Source organism: Alligator sinensis, unplaced genomic scaffold (assembly GCF_000455745.1).
Source record: "Alligator sinensis unplaced genomic scaffold, ASM45574v1 scaffold1142_1, whole genome shotgun sequence".
NCBI lineage: Eukaryota > Metazoa > Chordata > Crocodylia > Alligatoridae > Alligator > Alligator sinensis.
The window spans coordinates 779975-787806 of record NW_005842617.1 but is presented as its reverse complement, the minus strand read 5'-3'; positions in this window follow the sequence as shown (position 1 = coordinate 787806).

The following is a 7832-nucleotide window of genomic DNA, read 5'->3' as shown; positions in this document are numbered from 1 at the left end:
TACATGAAAGTCTATTTTTGAAGCCTCTAGGGCTAAAAGTGATAGCCCCATGGTATCATCAGTTGCCTATCTGTAACTCAGCAGGATTTGTACATGCCAGAGTAGACTGTTGTAAATCATTGGTGTTGACTCCATTGAAGTCAGCGGGATCTGACTTGCAGAATTTAGTTCTCACTGCGAATTTGACCAGTCACAGCTATCACCTACCATCCTCCAAGTCTCTGTTGACAGAAAAAGTCACACTCCTGAGGATGTTGGCAAGCAAAGCAGTCAGTTCAAAAAAGCAACAAGTTTCATATCTACATTTCTTGACATAAAGCCCCTGCTTGCTCATTGATGATAATCCTCTGCCAGCTTTAGCTGAAGATTTCTGTATCCTTCATGAGAGGAGAAGAAGAAGATGAAGCATCAAGAGAGATTGTAAATATTGTAACCTCCCTGGTGGCTTCAGATGCATGTTCAACCTCATGAAAGCATCCACACTTTGCCTCACCAATCTATAAATTCCTTTTTACAGATTCACTACACGTTTGCTAATGGGCTCACCTCAATCTCTTTTAAGATAATATTGCAGCAGTGCAATAAAGAATGAGACAAAACACTAATTGAAAGCTGATTATCAAACATCTTGAAACAGACAGGCATACATGGACTTTAAAGACCAAATCTGATCCTTTGCATATGAAGCAAACATGCCCATGTCTGACAACTAGTGCTCCCTCAGTGCTATAAAGTCATTTAATTCACTGGCTTTTTAAACGAGGTTCAAATTGTTCTTAGGTGCCCCGTTCATTGATTCCTGGAGGGCACACACACACCACATCACCAAAAACCACATCCCAATTCGCAGCCCTAAGTGAGGAAAGGTCCACATCTAAAACAGCAGAATGTTTGCAACTCAGGAAGGAAATGCGCTGTCAGCAAAATGAAGGAAACTTGTACAGCTCCTGCTTGCTCTGTGCCTTGCTCTAGATAGTGCTTTTGGTCTTTCAATTTCATTAGCACTAAATTCACCTTTAAAAATTTTAATTTTTAAAAACGGCTTGACTTGGCAAGGGCACCAGCTAAAAGATCAAGTTACTGTTTGTAAATGCCAGGCACGAATTAATTTTGCAGTGCACTTGTTCTCTGGCTTTATGAAGCCATGTCCGAAATATTAACTACCATCTTTTTTTTTAAATAGAAGTCCTCTCTTTTGCCCACAATGAGGTTTCTGTCTGGCATAATCAGGTGATGTTTTGAGTCACAGTCATTCTGATCCCTTTGCAATAAGTGTACTGGCTCTGGTCATCAGAAGAATATATACAATGAGTTGCCAGATCTCTACTAAGAAATTGGGGTGAAGGAATTTAGTGGTTGCTTTAAGGACAGTTACTTTCAGTGCGGTTGTGGAAAATTTGCGTCAGTGTTTCCCTGATCTTACATGAACTTTTAAATTCACATTCAAATCAGTGACTGATCATGAACTTGGAAGGACCTGGAATCAAATAGTATTTGATTTAACGCATGTCTTTTCATTATTGAACAGTGGAACTGTTCTCAAGGCAGCTGCCCAAGACAAAACTGGGCATTAAAAAAGAGGCACAAAAATTTTTTAAAGTTTAAAAATATTTAGGAAAGAGAATTTAAATATTCTGTCTTGTAAGGCCTAGTTTTTGGCCTGAAAACCATGGCCAGGGAGGGGAAAAAAATAAAATAGATTAATATAAACCAGACAGAGCAACCAACAGACAGAGCAGATGGAAAAATAAAAGGGGAATGGGGGAATGGGCTATTTATCCTCAAGTATTCTTTACACGATTGATAAATAATTTGCTGGTGTAGCCTCTCTCTGCTTCCCCTCAACTAGCCTACTCTGGAGAGCGGAGGTTCTCCCCTCTATGACTGGATGATTAGGTGTGGCCCAGTGGATCACTCTCACTTATTCAGCTGTTAAAGCAGCTTAAACCCTCATAAGAACATTAACATTTGGGTGCCAATACCAGATTGACCTTTATTCATAAAGTGCAAAGAGTTGGAAGTAGAACAGATTGGTTGCCAGCAATTGCCTTTTATGTGCAGTTTAGAGGCTTTGATTTCTCTCTCCTTTCTTCCTTTAATCTGACATCACTGGCTTGAATATGTTTGTGCTCTAAGTAAACAGGGCCAGTCCAGGCCTCCCCTTTAGAAGAAGAGTTGTGTGTATGTGTGTGTGTATGCATGTGTGGGGTATGTGTGAATGAGTCTGAGAAGTTGTGGGGACGGTGGGGAGAATGAGTTGACTATAAAAAGGTTTGCCCTTGGAATTAAACAACTTAAGAATGGATTGGAAACACCAGGCCTGAATGGAACTGTGTGTAGATCTTCAAATTGAACTCCAAGTGAATCCTTAGGATCCCTGGCCATTTATTCAAAATACCCCATGTACAAAGAGAATGAGAATGTAAGGATTTATATGAACTCTTCTGAACTTTTTACTTCATGACATAGACAAAAGAGAAACTGGGCCTGAAGCACAGCCACAAAGCCAGAGTATTTGAAGCAGCATCGCTTTGCCTGACATTCCAGCCATCTGGGAGCATTGTGCTGCCTAGTTAAGTGTGATGTGAAAGGGGCTCTTTACACTGAACCGTCTTGTTTTGTTGTCTCTTTCCTAATGGCATATTTGCACTTATTGCAAGCTTCACTTCTCTCTTTAACCATTTTACATGATCATAGAGCACATTTGTGCTGCCTAGGGAACCTTTGAGAATCAAAAATAAGATATTAAGATAACCAAAATTTACAGTGATAATTCAAAAATGATTTAACTTCCCACGGGAGCCACTTTGGCTTGAATGGTCAAAGCTACCTATGGAAGTCAAGCACTCAGCTCACAACGAGTTTTGGCGTCTAATTCCCTGAATTTTCTTTGAAGTCTTCACCCTTAATAAGAATTATTAATAATAATAACACCTAATTGTCACAGAGCACTCCCTATCCATAGCTCTCAAAGCACAAACTAAGGTTTGCTTTAACAGGGTTCAACAGCCCAGGATGTCATGTTTGAGCCTAGGTCCTGAAAGCAATGAGACTACTCACATGTTTAAAGTTAAGCAAGTGCTAAAGTACTTTATGGGACCAGAGCTAGAACTTTTCCAGTTTAATCACAAATAAGATATATCAGTTTTTTTCACAATAAAATCTCATTTATTTCTGCAATTTACCATTTTTTGATCTTTTCAGTGTACTTATCTCTAGAACAGACAATTGTTTGGTTTAGTTTAGAATGGCACCTTTAACACCTTTGACTTATAACTCATCTTCTTAAGAAAATAATAAACTTTCTGATGAGAACTTTGGCAAACTTATTCGGAGCTCTTAAACTTTTAATTGCAATAAGTATTTGGTAGCACCCACTAGAGTTGAAATAAGAAAACTACTTTATCTATAAGACAGTTATAGTCAGGCCTATAGTAAATATGCTGAAGCTTAGTATTTACCATAGAAACAGTCCTCAATGAGGTTCAGTGCCTTTGTTTGATTTAACAAAGATAGGCCATCTGAAAATCTCACAGTGATTGTGCTGCCAGCATTTTAACAAAGGGCTTCTTCAGAAACATTCTGCCTCAGTGGAATGTGACATTACATGTGGTTTTCCTGGGGTAAAATGATCCCCACACCCCCCTCCAAAAAAAGTTCACCCCTTCCAGCACTCCTAAGGGGAAAAAGGTTGATTCTATACCCATGGCTCTTTTGGCCTTACTCTGCTGATTCATAGCCAAAAGAGACCATTAAATCATATAATCCAACCTCCTAAAAAACACAGTCTGTTAAATTTCACCCAGTTATGTTGGTATTGAACCCAATAACTTGAGCTTGAGTAAAGCTTATTTTCCAGAAAAATATCCAGTCTTTTTCAAAAATATCAAGTAATAGAAAGCCTGTATTGGTCAGTACACTTTCCAGACTGGCACTGTGATAGAATTTTCTCTCTCATTTTACCTCACCCTGGTATAAAATTAGTATTGACTGCACCAGGATTCTGTGGACAACTGCACAACAAGTTTTGTGACACAACCTTGACTACTGATTTAAGCCACAAGTCCTGCCCACACACATCATTACCCCCACCCCATGCCACTGCCATCCCAAACCACCTTGCCTCCTGTAAATCCTCAGCCAGACCAGTGCCAAAAACATTCATTCCATTAAGAGTTTTTCAGAACTGAAGAAATGTATCTACATAGCAGAGGGAAAGGCCTGAATGAACGTTTCAAGTCTTACCTGTCACCAGCCATTAAATTGATTGCCTAAAGAAATTCCCTGACAGGTGTAATTGGTGGTTTTGTATTATACAGCTTCATGATATTGCCCACAAGAAGAAATTCTTTTACAAAAGCCCCCTCTGGTTAATAAAGTGATTTGTTCCAGTAACAATGATAATAAAATTGCTGAAATGAAACAGGATTGTTCAATGAGGATCTGAATACAATTTGCTGTGCTAGTACTATTACATTTTTATCTCTGTGTTTACTCATTTGTAGAATTGCTACCAGTTTTTTTTTATATGCAATTAATAGGATTAATGGTTCTTGGGACCAGAAAGACAGCATCTAGGAGCACAGCTTCTTAGTTTGCATGTCAATGACATATTGGACTTACACAAGCCACCTTGCTTAAGGTACAATGCAGAGTAACAGGTCTGTTTCCTTATTATTATCTGTAACAAGGAAGATTTTCTCATAGGAAACCGGGCCAAGTAGTTAAGGGCAAATTCTGCTCCTAGACTAGTGGCAAGTCAATAGAGTTACCCCAGATATGTTCATATCTTCTTTACTTGAGAGCAGAGTTTGGCCTACCTTTGCTAGCTATTAAAGGAAGAAATCTAGCTCTTTTTTTTTGTTAATTAACAATCACCTCCCTAAATATTTCACTTTTCTTTATGCTTATACTTTGGAAGAAGCAAGCAAAATGCCTGTGAACCATTTAAGTTCCTAAACAAGGTCTAAAGTGGTTAGTAGGTCTTCTTCTGAGGCGAGTAATAGATATGCTGGAGGGGAGGGCTAGGATTCAGAGAGACTTAGACAAGTTGGAGTATTGAACCAAAACAAATCTTATGAAGTTCAGTAAGGACAATTCAAAGTCCTGAACTTAGGACAAAAAAATCCCATGCACCAGTATAGGCTGTGGTCTGACTGGCTAAGTAGCTGTTCTGTAGAAAGGGACCTAGGGGTTACAGTAGACAATACGCTGAATATGAGCCAACATGCCCTTGTTGTGAAGAAAGCTAATAGCATACTGGGCTGCATTAGTAGGAGTGTTGCCAGCAGATCAAGAAAAGTGATTATTCCTCTTTATTCAGCACTGGTGAGGCCACATCTGGAGTATTGTGTCCAGTTTTTGGCCCCCCAGTACAAAAAGGATGTGGACAAATTGGAGAGTGTCCAGCAGAGGGCAACAGAAATGGTTAGGGTGCTGCAGCATGTGACTTATGAAGAGAGGCTGAGGGAACTGGGCTGATTTAGTCTGGAGAAGAGAAGACTGAGGCAGATTTAACAGCAGCCTTCAACTGCCTGAATGGTGGTTCCAAAGGAAATGGAGCTGGACTTTTCTCAGTGGTGGCAAATGACAGAACAAGGAGCAATGGAAAGGTTGTGGAATTTCCATCCTTAGATGTTTTTAAAACCTGGGTAAACAAAGCCTTGGCTGGGATGACAGTTTGGGATGGTCCTATTTTGAGTAGGGGGTTGGACTAGATGACCTCCTGAGGTCTCTTCCAACCCTTATTTATATGATTCTAACATCTGCAGGGTGCAATACATTGCAAAAAATGAGTAAAAATAAGGCAAAGGAAAAAGAAGTTGTTAAGCCCCCCTCAAGAGAAATGAATTTGGCTTGTGAAATTATTTATTGAACAATGACATTGTAAGAAAGCAGTCATGAATCTGATAGGCCCAGGGTTCACTGGAAGGGTTGAAAGCCTGCATCAGATACAAAGCACATCCTGTGTGTTATGACCCCTGGAAAAAATATCACTACACCCATGGGCAGTTCTCAGAAGAGTCTTGTGATATGCACCAGGCCTAAATATGGGGTTTGATATGTGAAAAAGCAACTGGACACTGCTAGTAATGGTCCCACTTCTCTCAACAGGAGCAGATAACCATCATCCAGAAAGAAAAGGTGATGGTTATCTCCCCCAGGGCAATTAAAATCAGTAAAAAGACTCCCATTGACATCTTGGGAGGTGATCCAGGGCCCTACACCCAGTTTTTTAAAAGAGTTTGGGCTTTTAGAGATGCTTTTTAGAAACATTGAACTCCTATTGTTAGGTGCATGTTGGCACTTACTAGGATTGTCAAGTTTGCCTTGGTGCATCTGTAGATGCCTCCATAGTGATGTGTGGTCATTTCTGCTTAGCCATAGGTTACATCTAGAGGTTTGCTATATAGAAAAGGCTTTGCTAGTCTGTTGCTACACCCTACCATAGCCTGCTTTACCAACTGTGCTCCCTGCTACTAGGGTTTACAAGAGCAATTCTGGCTGTGTAAGCTTATGCCACTTCTTGAGTGCTTGTGTTTGATGGGGCAATAGGCCTTGCTGCCATTTCCCCTGGTAACTTCTCCCTTTGGAAACCCTTCTTCTCCACCACCAGTGCACTTCCTCTGTGTACAGAGGTCATCATCGGCAATGGCAGCAACAGTCCCTCAGAGTTGAGGATGATGTCCGTCAGGCTTGATAGGTCTTCAGGTGACTGAGGACCCCAATTTTGGATACACATGTTCTTCAGCAATGGGGACATGTGTGGCAGAACACCACCTCACCAAATCTCCGTTCTGTGACAATTTGGTTAACATGGGCCCTGCAGAAGGGAGCCATTCCATCTCTTTAGGTAACCTGAGTTGGATACATTTCTGAGGGAGGGGGAAAACCTGTTCCTTCTGCCTGCATGACAGGCATCACATACCTGGGTGAGGGGCTTATGCTCCATATTGTTCTAAGCAATGTCAACCAGACTGGGACTGGGCTAGAGACCCTGCCGGTCTACCCGGCAACCAGTGATGCATTTCAAATTGGTTGGCTGGTAGCCAACAGGTTCCGGCCTCCAATGGACCAGGTAAATAAGGTCATAAGTTAAGGACTGCCCAGGAGGAAGAACAGTAGCCATGATGAAAACTCAGAGAGAGAGAAGAGCTGGACCATCTGAAACTTGCTCTCTCTCTTGAAACTCATGATCAATTAACTGCCTGCCTCCAGAGGGAATCTCCAGCTGCCTCTGGATGATACTCATGATTAAGCTATCTGAGATCTAACTAGATATATAAGGTCATAAGTTAAGGACTGCCCAGGAGGAAGAACAGTAGCCATGATGAAAACTCAGAGAGAGAGAAGAGCTGGACCATCTGAAACTTGCTCTCTCTCTTGAAACTCATGATCAATTAACTGCCTGCCTCCAGAGGGAATCTCCAGCTGCCTCTGGATGATACTCATGATTAAGCTATCTGAGATCTAACTAGATATATAACTTGCAGCTCAGATGCATGATCAAAGGCTACCCAGCCATCCTGTATGCGCTATGGGAGTTCTCTGATATTGCTCAACCCTGTACCCATTCCAAACCTACTCCTTGTAACCAATAAAGTTCTCCTTTGTACCTAACATGGGAGACTCATTGGGAGTGGGTCTAGGTTATGCCTTGGGGTCCCCTTGGTTCAGCTGACTAAGGGAGACCACTATTTGTGCTTCAGGCTGAAGTGGGTTGAGTACCCTCAAGGACTACTAGGCCTGTGTTTCCCAGGGGGCACAGAGCCAGGATCACTCCAGACCCTGGGTGGTGGCAGCGTTACCCCCAGGCTAGTGGGTGTGCTCCA